The 18,112-nt window shown below is 41.2% G+C and overlaps 1 pseudogene; it reads left to right on the forward strand.

Annotated features, from left to right (window-relative positions):
• The first annotated feature begins 1,498 nt into the window (after positions 1–1,498).
• Positions 1,499–4,496, forward strand: LOC126957126 (uncharacterized; annotated as a pseudogene).
• The last annotated feature ends 13,616 nt before the right edge of the window (positions 4,497–18,112 follow it).

An 18,112-nucleotide genomic window follows, 5' to 3' on the forward strand; every position in this document is an offset into this window, starting at 1 on the left:
TAACTGAAATTGTGGAAAAACGGACACAAGCTCTTATCATGTGAGTGGCTGACCTGCAACCAAAGGTGCATACATAGCCTCTCCAGGTGTCTACTGTTAAAGTGAGGGCATTGATTGGAAAACAATGGGACCCAGCAACTTGGAATGGGGATGTGTGGGAGGACCCTGATGAAGTTGGGGACACTGAGTTTGTAAATTGTGATGAAACTATTTTTGCCAGAAGGAACAGCTTCTCCATCCCTAGTAGTGGCAACATCCCCTCCCTGACCCATGCTGCCATCAGCCTTTCCACCTTTGTCTGAGTATGAGATAAGCCCTGTGCTGCCTGAGGCAACAGTGATAGCCTCCCCAGAGGCAGTTGCCAGGCAAAATAATGTTGATTCTCCTCAGGAGCCACCCCCAAAGCCCCTGTTTGCTTCTAGACCTATAACTAAAGTCCCAGTGAGCCCCAGAGGTGAGGTTGAGAGTGTGACCCATGAGGAGGTGCACTACACTAGAAAAGAACTATTTGAGTTCTCTAATTTATATACACAGCAATCTGGAGAGCAGACATGTGAATGGATATTAAGGGCATGGGATAATGGTGGAAGGAACATAGAGTTGGATCAGGCTGAATTTATTGAATTGGGCCCACTAAGTAGGGGCTCTGCATTTAACATTGCAGCTTGGGGAGTTAAAAATGGTTCTAATCATTTCTTTGCTTGGTTAGCTGTAATATGGCTTAAAAGATGTCCCACTGTGAGCAAGCTAGAAATGCCTGATCTCCTTGGTTTAATGTAGAGGAAAGGATACAAAGGCTTAGGGATATTGGGAAAGTGGAGTGGATTAGTCACTTTAGACTTACTCATCCCAGTTAGGAGTGTCCAGAAGATATACCTTTGACCAATGCCTTGCAAAATAGATTTGTGAAGTCATACCTGCATCTTTGAAGAGCCTTGTGATTGCTGTTCTCTGTATGTCAGATCTAACCATGGGAACTGTAGTCACTCAACTACAAAATTTTAATACAATGGGAATAATTGGATCCCGACAGGGGCCAAGTGGCAGCACTCAACTGTCAAAGGCAAGGTGGGCGTAGCTACTGTAATGGACAGCAGAGGTGAAGCACCAATCAGAATAGTCTGATTTGTGTAGAGTTCTGGCATTGGCTAATTAATCACATTGTTCCTAGAAGTGAAATTGATAGGACACCTACTGCATTCCTACTTAAATTATACAAACAGAAAACTTCCAGGTCAAAAGGACAAAAGACTAATTTGAATTACAAAAACAGAGAATCACAGCTCCTCAATCAATTTCCAGACTTGAGTCAGTTTACAGACCCAAAACCCCTTGAATGAATGGGAGGCCAGGTCCCCTTGAGGAAGGACCCGACTACATCACCAGCAATTTATGCAGTGAATTTTTCCCCATCGTTTCCCAAAGAGACCTCCAGCCTTTTACCAGGGTAACTGTGCATTGGGGAAGGGGAAATGATCAGACATTTCGGGGACTACTGGACACTAGCTTTGAGCTGACATTGATTCCAGGGGACCCAAAACATCATTGTGGTCCTCCAGTTAAGGGTAGGGGCTAATGGAGGTCAGCTAATTAATGGAGTTTTAGCTCAGGTCCAACTTACAGTGATTTCAGTGGGTCCTCAGACACATCCTGTAGTCATTTCCCAACTGCTAGAATGCATAGTTGGCATAGACATACTTAGCAGCTGGTAGAACCCCCACATTAGCTTCCTGACTGGTAGGGTGAGGGCTATCATGGTGGTGAAGGCTAAATGGAAGACATTAGAGCTACCTCTACCTGGAAAAACAATAAATAAAAAACAATATCGCATCCCTGGAGGGACTGTGGAGATGAGTGCCACCACCAAGGACTTGAAAGATGCAGGGGTGGTGATTCCCACCACATCCCTGTTCAACTCTCCCATTTGGGCTGTGCAGAAGACAGATGGATCTTGAGGAATGACAGTGGATTATCATAAGCTTAGCCAAGTGGTGACTCCTATTGCAGCTGCTGTACCAAATGTGGTTTCATTGCTTGAGCAAACTAACACATCTCCTGGTACCTGGTATGCCACCATTGATTTGGCAAATGCCTTTTTCTCCATTCCTGTCCATAAGGCCCACCAGAAGCAATTTGCCTTCAGCTGGCAAGGCCAGCAATATGCCTTTGCTGTCCTACCTCAGGGTGTATCAACTCTCTGGCTTTGGGTTTTAATCTTATTCCAAGAGACCTTGATCACTTTTTGCTTCCACAAGATATCACACTGGTCCATTACATTGATAACATTATGCTGATTGGATCCAGTGAGCAAGAAGTAGCAAACACACTGGACTTATTGGTAAGACATTTGCATGCCAGAGGATGGGAAATAAATCTGACTAAAATCCAGGGAACTTCTACCTCAGTAAAATTTCTAGGGGTCCAGTGGTGTGGGACTTGTTGAGATATCCCGTAAGTTGCTGAATTTGGCCCCTCCTACGACCAAGAAACAGGCACAACGCCTAGTGGGCCTATTGGGATTTTGGAGGCAACACATTCCTCATTTGGGTGTGTTACTCCAGCCTATATATCGAGTGACTCAAAAGGCTCTCAGTTTTGAGTGGGGTCCAGAACAGGAGAAGGCTCTGCAACAGGTTCAGGCTGCTGTGCGAGCTGCTCTGCCACTTGGGCCATATGACCCAGCAGATCCAATGGTGCTTGAGGTGTCAGTGGCAGATAGGGATGCTGTTTGGAACCTCTGGCAGGCTTCCATAGGTCAATCACAGTGGAGGCCTCTAGGATTTTTGAGCAAGGCCCTGTCATCTTCTGCAGATAACTACTCTTCTTCTGAGAGGCAGCTCTTGGTCTGTTACTGGGCTTTGGTGGAAACTGAACATTTGACTGTGGGTCATCAAGTCACCATGTGATCTGAACTGCCTATCATGAACCGGAGACTTTCTCACCCATCTAGCCGTAAAGTGGGTCGTGCACAGCAGCATTCCATCATCAGATGGAAGTGGTGTATATGTGATTGTGTTTGAGCAGATCCTGAAGGCACAAGTAAGTTACATGAGGAAGTGGCTGAAATGCCCATGGTTTTCACTCCTGCCACCCTGCCTTCTCTCCCCTAGCCTGTGCCAATGGCCTCATGGGGAGTTCCCTGTGATCAATTGACAGGAAGAGAAGACTAGGGCCTGGTTCACAGATGGTTCAGCATGATATGCAGGCACCACCTGGAAATGGACAGCTGCAGCACTACAGCCCCTTTCTAGGACATCCCTGAAGGACAGCAGTGAAGGGAAATCTTCCCAGTGGACAGAACTTCAAGCAGTGCACCTAGTTGTGCACTTTGCATGGAAGGAGAAATGGCCAGATGTGTGATTATATACTGATTAATGGACTGTAGCCAATAGTTTGACTGGATGTTCAGGGACTTGGAAGAAGCACAATTGGAAAATTGGTGACAAAGAAATTTGGGGAAGAAGTATGTGGATGGACCTTTCTGAATGGTCAAAAACTGTAAAGATATTTGTATCCCATGTGAGTGCTCACCTTAGCAGAGGACCTTAGCAGAGGTGACCTTAGCAGAGGAGGAGTTTGATAATCAAGTGGATAGGACGTCCCATTCTGTGGACACCACTCAGCCTCTTTCCCTAGTCACCTCTGTCATTGCCCAATGGGCCTATGTACAAAGAGGCCATGGTTTCAGGGATGGAGGTTACGCATGGGCTCAGCAAAATGGACTTTCACTCACCAAGGCTGACCTGGCTATGTCCACTACTGAGTGCCCAGCTTGCCAGCAGCAGAGACCAACACTGAGCCCTCAATATGGCACCATTCCTCAGGGTGATCAGCTAGCTACGTGGTGGTAGGTTGGTTATATTTGACCTCTTCCGTCATGGAAAGGGCAGAGGTTTGTCCTCACTGGAATAGACACTTAATCCAGATATGGGTTTGCCTATCCTGCACGTAATGTTTCTGGCAAGACTACCATCCATGGACCATCATGATATTTCACACAGCATTGCGTCTGACCAAGGCAGTCACTTTACAGCTAAAGAAGTGTGGCAGTGGGCTCATGCTCATGGAATTCATTGGTCTTATCATGTTCCCCATCATCCTGAAGCAGCTGGATTGATAAAACAGTGGCATGGCCTTTTGAAATCACAATTATAATGCCAACTAGGTGACAATACTTTGCAGGGCTTGGGCAAAGTTCTCCAGAAGGCCATGTATGCTCTGAATCAGTGTCCAATATATGATATTGTTTCTCTCATAGCCAGGATTCTTGGGTCCAGGAATCAAGGGGTGGAAGTGGAAGTGGCACCATCACCCCTAGCGATCCACTAGCAAAATTTTTGCATCCTGTTACCATGACATTACATTCTGCTGGCCTAGAGGTCTTAGTTCCAGAGGGAGGTACACTGCCGCCAGGAGATACAACAACTATTCCATTAAATTGGAAGTTAAGATTACCACCTGAACACTTTAGGCTCCTCCTACCTTTAAGTCAATAGGCTAAGAAGATAGTTACAGCATTGGCTGGGGTGATTGACCCAGACTATCAAGATGAAATCAGTCTACTACTCCACAACGGAGGAAGAGTAGCATGGAATACAGCAGATCCATTAGGGCATCTCTTAGTATTACCATACCCTGTGATTAAGGTCAATGGGAAACTATAACGGCCCAACCCAGGCAGGCCTACTAAGGACCCAGACCCTTCAAAAATGAAGGTTTGGGTCACTCCACCAGGAAAAACCATGACCTGCTGAAGTGCTTGCAGAAGGCAAAGAGAATACAGAATGGGTAGTAGAAGAAGGTAGTCATCGATACCAGCTATGACCACGTGACCAGCTGCAGACATGAGTACTGTAACTGTCATGAGTATTTCTTTCTTCTTTTGTTAAAAACATGTTTGCACATGTATACACTTGTACTAAGAAAATATCTTCATTTTATTTCATTTTCCTTTATCATGTGAGATAAGACTAATTAACTTCGTATCAGCATTTAAGTATTGTTAACTTTATGTGATAGTATTTGGATTGGAGATTGGTGCATTTCCAGTTGTATGAAGGATAGTTGTATTATGTTAGGTGTAATTATGACCTCATTATTGTCTTTATTTGAAGATTATATATCATCTCAGGAGATGTGTATGGGCTCAAATTGGCAAGGGGTGGATTTGTGATGATTAATACTGAGTGCCAACTTGATTGGATTGAAGGATACAAAGTATTAATCCTCAGTCTGTCTGTGTGGGTGTTGCCAAAAGAGATTAACATTTGAGTTAGCTGAGGAAGGCACATCCACCCTTAATCTGGTGGGCACAATCTAATCAGCTTCCAGCAAATATAAAGGAGGCAGAAAAACATGAAAACAAGAGACAGGTCTAGCTTCCCAGCCTACATTTTTCTCCTGTGCTGGATGCTTCCTGTCCCAGAACATCAGACACCAAGTTCTTCAGTTTTGGAACTCTGACTGGCTCTCTTCGCTCCTCAGCTTGCAGATAGCCTATTGTTGGACCTTTTGATTGTGTAAATTAATACTTAATAAACTCCCCTTTATATAGGTATAAACTTACACACACACACACACACACACACACACACGCACATAATTCTATTAGTTCTGTCCCTCTAAGAGAACACTGACTAATCACCACTCATCTTAATTTTTGTTTTCTGCACCCATTCCTTTGCTGGAGGAAATTAAATCTTAATTTAGTTCGATTTTCTCAATTATTTGAATTTCTTTCTCCACCCTTCCCCCTGGTTGTGTCTAAGCATATCCCAGATCATAGAATGCATCAAGGCACAGGGAAGGACAATCACCTGACCTTCAGTCTTCACCTGTCCCCTTTGGCATCACCTGAGACACTGTCACACCCATCTGGTTTATAGTTTCTGTGCTGTACAAGACACAGCTACGTACTTCTTGCCCTGCTCATAGATCTGCTTAGGTTGGGCTCTCTCTCAGAGACTTCCATACTGTTCTCAGTGGGCATCCAGAATATATTTAGTTGTTCTCTGCCTGCCCTATTGGGGTCTTTTTACTTAAATATAACACGTGGTCCCCTCTACTCCACTATTCCCACCTTATTCAGGGTAGAGGGAAATGCCAACAAAACTGTCACCATGCCTGGCTTCACTGAGATTATAAAGCATAGTCACTTTCTGCTCTCTGATCCCCCAAATACACATTGGATTTGTATCATATGCTCCTTTCATTTCCAGACTGAGCCTGAAGGAGGGAATGGAGAAGATCCTTTCTCAGGAACACACATCAGCATTTACTGCTGCAATACACATCACTGCTTCCCATCCAGAGCACATCTTTCCCACAGAGGTAGAAGAGTTTTCTAATCTATAGTAGTAAAAACTAGCTCTGACTGATTCCCTACCCTTCCAAATCTATCATATTTGTCTTTAACTTGATTATCTGAGACTTTGGGACTACTGAAACTCCAGAACACAAGTTCTTATAACTTAAAATAAGTTCTTGAGACTGAACAGCCAAGAATCTGATTCTTCATTAATTTAACACATGTTCATTGAACACCACTATAACTGTTGCAGATTCATGGGACACCTGGCAATAAGTTGTCTCCTCAGAGAGCTTACATCCTGATGGGATCATATTTTCCTGAGTGTTTCTATAATAGCCCTTCTTTAAAGCAGCACACATACAAAATCCTAGCTAATTGTGCCATGGCAGGACAGTTCCTAGGTTAATCAAAAGGGAGAGAGGGGCTGGGCATGGTGGCTTACTCCTGCAATCCCAACAGTTTGGGAGGCTGAGGTAGGAGTATCGCTTGAGCTCACGAGTTCGAGACCATCCTGGGCAACAGGGTGAGACCTCATCTCTACTAAAAATAAGAAGAATTAGTTGGGCATGGTGGCGTGCACCTGTAGTTCCAGTTACTCAGGAGACTGAGGCAGGAGGCTCGCTTGAGCTCAGAAGAGTGAGGCTGCAGTGAAACATTATTGTGCCACTGCACTTCAGCCTGATTGACAGAGCAAAATCCTGTCTCTGAAAAAAAAAGAAAAAGAAAAAAAAAGAAAAAAACAGGCAGAAAGAGAGAAGCATATATCAGTTAATTTATTACTAAAATTTCAGTCGCTGTGGCATGCAAAACCTTCCATGAGATGCCCCACTCCTAAGCTACCTCCTGATACTCCCCCACAAATGGTCTATGTTCCAGTCACACACACTGCTGACAAAGGCAATAATGGGCTGCGCTCTCCTACTCCTTCATTCACTGATCCTTTCTTCTCCAAGACACTTTTTAAGCTGCTTCAATTGGACCTCCCCTTATGAAGCCTTCTCTGCCCACTAAGACTGAGTTAGGGGTCTTTTGTTGGTGCTGTGCTGTCATAGATTGTGTGCATTCCTTCCACAGTATTTGTCTCACAGAATTTGCTATATGTCTGATGTTATCACCTCACCGTTAACCTCCTTGGAAACAAGGAATTGTTTTCCTTTATCTCTATATCCCCATACCTAGCCCAGAGCCTAACATATCAGATAGATTTTCAAAGAATATTTGTTAAATGATACGTAACTTTTGAAATGTACATATTTCCCAGATTAAAAATTATTTAGCATAGGTTGAAATTAGAAAATAAAATATTGGAATGATTTTAGAAAAAAAATCAAATACAGGTAGAGAATAGAGGTGTCTATTAATGAGGCTGGGCATGGTGGCTCACACCTATAATCCCAGCACTTTGGGAGGCCGAGGCAGGAGGATCTTTTGAGGCCAGGAGTTCAAGACCAGCCTGGCCAACATGGTGAAACCCCACCTCTACTAAAAACACAAAAATTAGTTGGGCATGGTGGCGCACATCTGTAATCCCTGCTACTCAGGAGACTGAGGCATGAGAATCGCTTGAACCCAGGCAGCAGAGGTTTCTGCAAGCTGAGATCATGCCACTGCACTCTAGCCTGGGCAACAGAGCAAGATTCCATCTCAGAAAAAAAAGAGAGATAGATAGATAGAGAGAGAGAAGGTGTCTATTAATAAAAGGAAAACTGTGAGAAAATTAGAGATGGATTCCTTTACTCCTAGGTCTTAGGAACCACCTATAGACTCATAATATATTCCTAGGTCATATTATCTGTTAGTGCCTTGAGTTCAACCTGTGGTAATTATTTGATAAGTAAATAATTATCTTATATTTAATTTTTTGAAACGGGACATTTCCTTTTTTAAAGATAAATCTCTCAATTATTCTGAATGTTGAATCACAATATCTAAAGATAAATATCTCAATTATTCTGAATGTTGGGTCACAATATCCTTGGAATTAAGTAAGTTTGTTTTTATAATAATGACCAGCTTTTGGACTGTGCATTTAACATACAGCAAAGGTACTAATTCTGAATAATTTATTTTAGATTTGAAACAGCAGCAATGTGCATATGTGCATAAATAAAAGTATCAAAATTTAACTGATAGGTAATAAAATTTACTGGTAGCATGATCTCTGTGGTTCACTTTCACAATTGTGAATGCATGAGAATCAAATAAACTAATGGATAAAAGACTATTTGTGAAACAGAGCAACTTAAATAGAAATGAAAATTTCTAAAATTTTTACAGAAAATTTAAATTTAGCATGATAAGGAATCTAGTATTCCAATCTGTGACCTTTCCACAATCTAGGATCTTCAAACTCCCCAGTATCTAGTGTTGTGAAATGTTGCCTGGATTCTTCATGGGAAAAATGCCAACCTCCATCACTAATACGATTGCATCTTGTGTACAATTTATGTAACTGTACACCTACAACCATCCAATCTTCAACAAAGTCAACAATAACAAGCAATGCAGAAAGATTCCCTAGTGGATAAATGGTGCTGAGATAACTGGCTAGCCATATACAAAAGATTGAAACTGGACTCCTTCTTTTTACCATATACAAAAATCAACTCAAGATGGACTAAAGACTTAAACATAAAACCTAAAACTATAAAAGCTCTGGAAGAAAACCTAGCAAATATCATTCTGGACATTGGCCTTGGAAAAGATTTCATGACAGAAACTCCAAAAGAAATTGCAACAGAAACAAAAATTGACAAGTGGGGCCTAATTAAACTGGAGCTTGTGCAGAGCAAAAGAAACTATCAACAGAGTAAACAGACAACCTACAGAATGGGAGAAAATATTTGCAAACTATGCATCTGACAAATATCTAATATCCAGAATCGATAAGGAACTTAAACAAATCAACAAGCAAAAAACATAACCCCATTAAAAAATGGGCAAAGGTCATGACCAGACACTTTTCAAAAGAAGACATGAATCTGGCCAACAAGCACAGAAAAACATGCATCATTACAAATTATTAGAGAAATGCAAATCAAAACCACAGTGAGATACCATTTCACACCTGTCAGGTTGGCTATTACGAAAAAGACAAAAAATAATAGATGCCGGTGAGGTTGCAGAGAAAAGGAGACATTCACACACTGCTGGTGGAAATGTAAATTAGTTCAGCCACTGTGGAAATCTGCTCAGAGATTTCTCAAAGAACTTAAAGTAGAACTACCATTCAACCCAGCAATCCCATTACTGGATATATATCCAAAAGAAAGCAAGTCATTCTACCAAAAAGACACATGCACATATATGTTCATCACAGCACTTTTCACAATAACAGAAAAGTAATTAACCTAGATGTCCACCAACGATGGACTGGATAAAGAAAATGTGGTATATATACACCATGGAATACTATGCGCCATAAATATAATAAAATTATGTCCTTTGCAGGAACATGGATGGAGTTGGAAGCCATTATCCTAAGCAAATTAATGCAGAAACAGAAAACCAAATACTGTATGTTCTCACTTATAAGTGGGAGCTAAACATTGAGTACACATATACACAAAGAGAAGAACAATAGACACCAAGGCCTACTTGAGGGTAGAGAGTAGGAGAAGGGTGAGGATCGGAAAACTATTTATTAGGTATTATGCTCACTACCTGGGTGACAAAACCATTTGTACACCAAATCCCAGCAACATACAATTTACCCATGTGATGAACCAGCACATGTACCCCCTGAACTTAAAATAACAGTTAGAAGAAAAAATACATATGTATATTTAATAAATGATTGGATAAAATGATTTATAAATAAATGAAATGTCAACATGCAAGAAATTTCAAGGTCAGAAGCCTTTTTTTAACATGAGATTCCAATTCCAAATGAATGGGGAAGGTTTAAGTCAAGTCAGGTCTTTTACAAGGTTTTATTATTGAGTATCTCAAAAGTGATGAGAAGAGTTTTCAATCAGTGATGTTACTGATGGAAGAGTCAATAATCATTGCACCAAAGGTTAGATATTCTTGCTCTAGAGCTGTCATTGAAGCTTCTAGATTGTAAACCCCAGAGGATTTGGGAACTCAGTGTATTCTGTTTGAAAATAGAAATAACACTAGTCACATACCCAGGGAAATTTAACCTGTATCACAACCTACTAGAGATAAAAGTAACCTTGAGTTTGCAGTTACATCTGCGACTCCCTGCCACAGTTAAAGTGTCATTCATTCAACAAGTACTTACTGAGCACACACTCTATGCTCACCTGAATGCAGGAACCGAGAATGTCATGGTGAGCAAAACAGACTGGATCCCTCACTGAGCTGTGAGCATGTCACTTCACAACTTCTGCCCCTCCCTTCCTCAACCCCCTGCATTTTCTGTATTTTGGCCTTATTAGGCCTGCACTACTCTCCGGCAGGAAGAAGAAGAGTGCTGGGGGCTTGCTGGAATGCTACAGATGCCTGGCTGCACCACAAAAGAGAAGCTATCTGCTGTTTGTGCTCTCTTCAGATCCCTTTACTGCTGAGGAATTGCAGGTGCGTAAAGGGAAATCAATAATCTCAATCCCCAGAGTCCCGCAAACAGTGGAAGGAACTCGAGAGGTTCTAAATGTTTCTAGTCTAAGTGTTTCATCTACTGAAAAGTAAAATTGAAGACTACTCAAGCAAAATGACCTGGCTGGTATAGTAGGAGAATTGGAACTAGGGTTCTGACTCCTCAGCCCATCTTAATGCCTCTCCATCAGAAGGGCTGTCTTAAGCCAAATCCACCATGGCTAACCCATGGGAACTCCAGCTGAGAATTCTGTCCTGCTAAGCAATGTGCTAGTGTGCAGTATGGCTAATCTCAAAATCAGATGCAAGGAGGTATGAGCACCCAGATGCTGGACTGCTAGAAGACACATCAAGCTCAAGAGGTCCCTGACACTTGATAAAAATCATTGGTACAAGTCCAATGTATGACAAAATTTCATAAGTCACACTTGTATGTGTGTCCTCTTCCATCAATCCCCACCTTGAAAACTCTCATGGAACTGAAGGCTACATTCAAGTATGGCCTAAAAACCATATTTTATGCAAGAGCTGAGATTCAGATACAACCCATGAGTGGAGCAGATGGAACCAAATGCTGTACCTGGGGCTGAAGTCAAAGACCCCTTTCTCCAAAAGGCTTTCCCACCTAACCCATGGAATGACTATAATCCCCACCACTGCAATGGTCCTGATGGGCCTTATAAGGAAAAAACACATTTTAAGTGTGTAAAGGCACTGAGTTACCTGAGAAGAATTACACTTTAGCCTAATACTTTCTCCAGGGTGAATTTTGAACTCATTCAATCACCTCCCATTATCAAATGAGAGAATGAAACTCAAGAAGGATAAATTTTGATAAAAGGCAAAAGATAAAGACAGAAAGAAATGGAGCTTCCTGGCCTGGAGTGGTATAACACCTTAGGTAAGGAGTATCAAAAACAAAGGGAAAAATTCCTAAAAGTGAAAAGAGATCACCAGGTATAAATGTTGCCTATTTAATCATCTTGAGCAAGTCTAAACATCTAGGGCCTACTTTGACCCACTTTCAGTTTGAGTTGAGAAAGAGTAAAATTAGATTTTAAAAAGAGTTGAAAGAAACATTAGTGAATAATGTTCTTTAAAGACACCAAACTACCAATAATCAAAATCAGACGCTATATTAAACAAGACTCTACAGGCGTGGCCAAGGCTTTGCAGACAACAGATAGACAGAGGCCCAGGCAGCATAAAGAGCCATTTCTGAACCTCCCAAGTGGTAAGCGTGGGCAAGACAGCAAGAGCACTAGCAAAATGTTGTCTATCTAATATGAATTTCACCATTGCAATTATGCTATAAAATACTTTTTTGTTTCTTTTGGTTTTCAGAAGCAAAATTGTGTAGGTAGACCAAGGCTTGGCTACTTACAGTATGACATTAGCGTATGTGCATGCACCTGAGTTTTCTCATCTGTAGAAACGGAAATATCTACCACGCAAGACTGTTGTTAGAAAGTGCCTAGAATGGCCACTGTTATAAATTGGGTGTTAAATTACTGAGTTTCTCCTCTCTACCTTCCTCACCAACCTCCTTCTTCTCCTCCTCCTTGCCACCAACTGCAGAATCTTGGTCCCACAACAGCTGTCCTGCCTGAAATTCTCCCAGTAGACCTAACCACGCCATATACTTCATAGACTTGTTATGAAAATTCATCTTATTTCTTTCTGAATTCAAAAAACCTTTGAAAAAGTGTGTATCAGTGAGGGTCCAACCAGGAAAAAGAACAACACTGCAAGTGTTTAAAAGTGTTTAAAATAGCAAATGTTTGCACAAGTAAATGGAGAGCAGAGAAGGCAATGGGGGATGGTGGGGCACTAGTCCCATTAGTCAGGCAGTCAAAGGAAGGAGAAGTGATTACTAAAACCCAGTGGCCACTTGCAGAGGCTGGAGTCAAAGCCAGCCTCTCAGGCAGTAGCACAGCCATGGGGAGGATGCAGTTGTCGGTGGAGCTGCTGTGTAAATCAGGAAGGAAGGGAGAGAGGTCCCAGATTCCTCCTCTCCTCTGTCCCCTCTTCTCCCGCGAGTGCCTCCAGAAGTCTGGGAAGCACAGAGGGCAGCGGCCAAGGCAGAGCGGGGGAAGCAAAACACACTCTGTCAGGAGGCAAAGAGAGTAGGAAATGAACTGTCCCTAACACACTTCCCAATTGTCAGCCAACACCTTCATTAACAGCTAACGTTTTATTATGTACCTGTGGGTAGCAACCTGAGAGCAAAACCCTTTGGGAAAGCACTATTTGATGGTTTGAGTTCAAAAAGATGGAAAGCATCAAAGAATAAGAAAAAAAAATCTACCGCATTCATGATAAGAAGTTATAGAACTACAAAATACATAGGAAAAAGATCAAGAAATGCACAAAACCTATGTAAAGAAAACTATGACTTTTCTGAAGGACTGTAAGACACCTAAATAAATGCTGAGTCATACCAGATTTTCATAGAAAGGTAGACTTTATAGTGTAAGGCACTCAAATTCCCCCCAAGTTAAATTGTAATAAATTCCATGTAATTCTAATCAAATGGAATAGACTATGGCAGAGAAGTGGGAGGAAGGGAGGAGCGTTTGACAAATTGATTATAAAATCTGTATAAAGAATAAATATACAAAATTTGCCAAAATTTCTTTGAAGAAAAATGTTATAAGGTACATATTTAAATATATTAAAATATATTTAACATACATGCTTAACAGTAGACACGTATATTAAAGTATATTTAATAATGATCTATTCATTAAAATAAAGTTATTAGTCCAGTAATAAATAATGGGATCCAAAGAACAGAAGAGAGTTCAGAACCAAACCCAAGCACAAAGGGAAGCTTAGCCTAAAATAGTACTGTCATTTCAAATGAACGAGAATTTTTTAAATGGCATTATTTGTTGTCAGTTCTCCATTTTGAAAAAATTAAGTTTACTATCTACCACACAGTAAATAAAAATAGATTTTTAAATACATCCTGGAGCTAAAACACCACAAAAACTTTACGTTAGAAACAAACAGAGAAAAGTAGATTTAACAATTTTGAGGTGAGGTAAGTCTAAGAGTGCCAAGAAGCTATAAGGGAAATAGTAGATTTGTTTAAAAAAATTAAACTTTCTGCATGGAAAAAGTTAACAGAATACACAATGGGAGGAAATATTTGTAATACATGCAACAGATAAAGAGTTACCTTCATGCCATATAAAGAGAGGCCATAAACTCTTCGACTGGGTAGTTAGGCAAACATGAACAGGAAAGGGGAGGGAATGTCAGGTGACTCCCAAATGAGAATTGGTTACAGCCGGTGCTAGGGGAAGATAATCTCCCAATAGATAGAAAACACCTGTAGCTGGTGATCAGCAGCTTCCTGATGAGATCTCAAGAGCTGAGTGAGCAGGCTCAAGCACGTGCACTAAGAGGCAAAATGGCAGATGTATGACCTTTCTCTGGGGATATTTCACTGGTAAAGGAAAAATTAGCTCTAGAGAGCATGCACACACCTCAGTAAATGCACTATGCATGTGGCCCCTCCCAGGTACTGGCAGGCCACTGCACACATGGAGAGACCACCCTAAAGGAAGAATCAGGGGAGGAGAAATGCAAACCCCAAAACCAAGCCGATGTATAAAAATCCCAAGCCAAGGGCTCAACGGGGCACTTGGATCTCTCTCGGCCCTCTTCCAAGTATATTTTGCTTCCTTTTGCTCTTTCTCTAAAACTTTTTAATGAAGTCTCACTTCTGCTCTAAAGCTTGCTTCAGTCTCTCCCTCTGCCTTAAATCTACTTCTGTTCCTCAGCTGAATTTTTTCTTCCAAGGAGGCAAGGATCAAGTTTGCTGCAGACTCATACAGATTCACCACTAGTAACAAAACCAGTAACAAAAAGATAACAACTTAAATTTTAAGTGAGTAAATTACATTAGCCAATTCACTAGAAAGGAATTATAAATGGCAATAAATAAAGCTAAAAATGAAAGTTTCAGCTTCTCAAATATTTTTTAAATGCAAATTTTTAATAAGATATCATTTTTGCCTGGCAGTCTTATAAAAATTTCTACAAATGATTACATAGAATAGTGCATACGGTATAGAGAAAAGATACTCCTACATGACATGGGTGGGAATGTGAATTGGTACAATTACAGAGAGCAATTTGACAATAATCATCAAAAGTTATAACGAACGGCCTGGGCATGGTGGCTCATGCCTGTAATCCCAGCACTTTGGGAGGCTGAGGCAGGAGGATCACATGAGGTGAGGAGTTCGAGACCAGCTGGCCAACATGGCAAAACTCCTACACTACTAAAAATACAAAATTTGCCAGGCGTGGCGGCACGTGCCTATAATCCCAGATACTTGGGAAGCTGAGGCAGGAGAATTGCTTGAACCCAGGAGATGGAGGTTGTGGTGAGCTGAGATGGCACCATTGCACTCCAGCCTGGGCAGCAGAGTGAGACTCGGTTTCAAAAAAAAGTTACAGTGTATGTCTTATGCCTTGCCCTTCCAATTCTACCTTTTTATCCTAGGGAAATGCACAAAGATGTATGTGTGAATGCTGCAGCAATTTTTTGTTGTTGTTATTTGTTTGTTTTGTTCGCAAAGAGCAAAATTTGGGAATAACCTAAATGATCCTTAGCAGAAAACTAACTGAAAATGTGATGGTGTATGCAGAAAGCCATTAAAAAGAACAGGCAGGTCTGTATTTAAGGAGTAAGAGGAGACACCCATGTTGTTTGTTCACCTATTCATTCAGCACATTTACATTGAGCACCAGAATAAAAGTAGACATGGACCTAATTGGAGAAATAGAGAAATAGGAAAAAAAAAAAAAAAGTCTAGGAAATAATTACCATAGGTGCTGTAAGGAAACAGATTAAAAAATAGTAGGTGTAATCCTTGATTCATCTCTTTCCCATGCACCCAACACCCAGTCAGAGGGCCTGAAAACTCTATCAAAACATGTGTCAAAATTTTCCACTTATCTCCAATTCCCCTGAAAAATAAATTATGCTTTTCAGTGGCTTCCCTTAGTACTAACAATATAATCTACATTCCTCACCGCAGTTTACAAAGCCCTACTGAATCAGTGTCCCGGTCTACCTCTCCAGCATATTCTGTTGCCATCCCTCGATCCCAGCCACACAGTTCTTTATTTTATTCCTGCTACATGCCAAGCTTTTTCTTATTTTTGGATCACTGATGTTGCCTGGTGGTTTTCAACAACCAGGGAGAAGGAAGGCACGCCCAAAGGGCAGTTTGGAAATGAATAGGGGTCATAATTGGTTGTCATTGACTAGGAGACCTACTGTCATTTAGGCACTTAGGAATGCTAAGTGTATTGCTATGTGCATTACAGTCCCACACAATAATGCATTGTTTTATCCGAAATACCAAAAGCAGGCCAGAGAAAAGCTGCTTTCTCTATCTAAAATGTTATTTCATCTAATAATTGCACTGGCATTTTAAATGATACTTCCTCAGAGACTTCCTTCTAATGTAGCTACCTTGTCTCTCTTTCCATTAAAATTTCATTCTAATTATCTCCATAGCATTTATCAGCATTCGAAAATTTCCTGACTTATCTATTTGCTTGTTTACTTTTTCCATTCATCTTCCCCACTCCTCCAAACTGGGCTGTATATTTAAAGGGAGAAAGGAACATATATCTGTCTTGTTCACCATTCTATTACCTAAACAATGCTTGAGATCTAGTAAGTGCTTAACAAATGTGTGTTGAATAAATAAAGAATACTGGCATTATAACAGGGCAGTATTGTTACCGGGCCCCAACACTTACCCAAAGGTAGCTGTTGGGTCAGGGTGTTTGCACTATGGTCCTTTCTGTGGTCACCAGAAATAAGTTACAGGAAAGGGGTCATGATCCAGACCCCAGGAGAGGGTTCTTGGATCTTGTGCAAGAAAGAATTCAGGGTGAGTCTGCAGTGAAAAGTGAAAGCAAGTTTATCAAGAAAGTAATGGAGTAAAAGAATGGCTACTCCATAGAGAAAGCAGCCCTGAGGGCTGCCGGTTGCCCATTTTTATGGTTATTTCTTGATGATATGCTAAACAAGGGGTGGATGATTCATGCTTCCCCTGTTTAGACCCTATAGTGTAACTTCCTCACATTGCCATGGCATTCGTAAACTGTCATGGTACTGATAGGAGTGTAGTAGTGGGGATGACTAGAGGTCACTTTCACGGCCACCTTGGTTTTGCTAGGATTTAGCTGGCTTCTTTACTGCAACTTGTTTTATCAGCAAGGTCTTTATGAGCTGTATCTTGTGTCGACCTCCTATGACTTAGAATGACTCTTGTGACTTAGAAGGCCTTAACCACCTGGGAATGCAGCCCAGTAGGTCTCACCTTCATTTCACCCAGCTCCTATTTAAGATGGAGTTGCTCTGGTTCACATGCCTCTGACAGTATCAGTCTATTTGGGCTAAGAGTGCTTAGATCAAACCAGCTTGTTCTTGAATCCTAGTTCTGCTGTGACCTTGGGAAAATTACTTACCCTTTCTGAACCTCAATGAGGTGTTTTTGTTTTTGTTTTTGTTTTTTGTTGTTGTTTTTTTTTTTTTTTTTTGAGGCGGAGTTTCACCCAGGCTGGAGTGCAATGGAACGATCTCGGCTCACCACAAACTCCACCTCCTGGGTTCAAGCAATGCTCCTGCCTCAGCCTCCCAAGTAGCTGGGATTACAGGTGTGTGCCACCACATCCAGCTAATTTTGTATTTTTAGTAGAGATGGGGTTTCTCCATGTTGGTCAGGTTGGTCTCGAACTCCAAATCTCAGGTGATCCACCCACCTCGGCCTCCCAAAGTGATGGGATTACAGATGTGAGCCACAGCTCCCAGCCTCAATGAGTTTTTAATTTACAAAATTGAGTTAGCAATGCTTGACTTGTGGTTGATGAGGATTAGTAGACATAAATGTAGGGTGATTTGCATAATCCTTATAAAAAGAGAGTCAATAAATTAAAACTATCATTGCTTTATATATACTTCATAATTTGACTCAGGGCAAGAACAAGTCTTGTGTCCAATTATTTTTAGATAAAAGTTGATATTCTTATTCATCTAGTGAGTCATAAATGTGAACTTGGTAGTAGGGCAGAAAAAATCATGCCCACACTCATCTACTTTCAAAAGTGAATCCAGCTATCTGGCCATCTCCTCCCACTGACTACACTGCCTTCCAGAACTCCCTCCAAAAGCAGTCTTTTCCTGTACTTTTAGAAAGTTAGGAAGAG

The sequence above is a fragment of the Macaca thibetana genome, chromosome 1, assembly GCF_024542745.1.
Source record: "Macaca thibetana thibetana isolate TM-01 chromosome 1, ASM2454274v1, whole genome shotgun sequence".
NCBI classification, from domain to species: Eukaryota; Metazoa; Chordata; class Mammalia; order Primates; family Cercopithecidae; genus Macaca; species Macaca thibetana.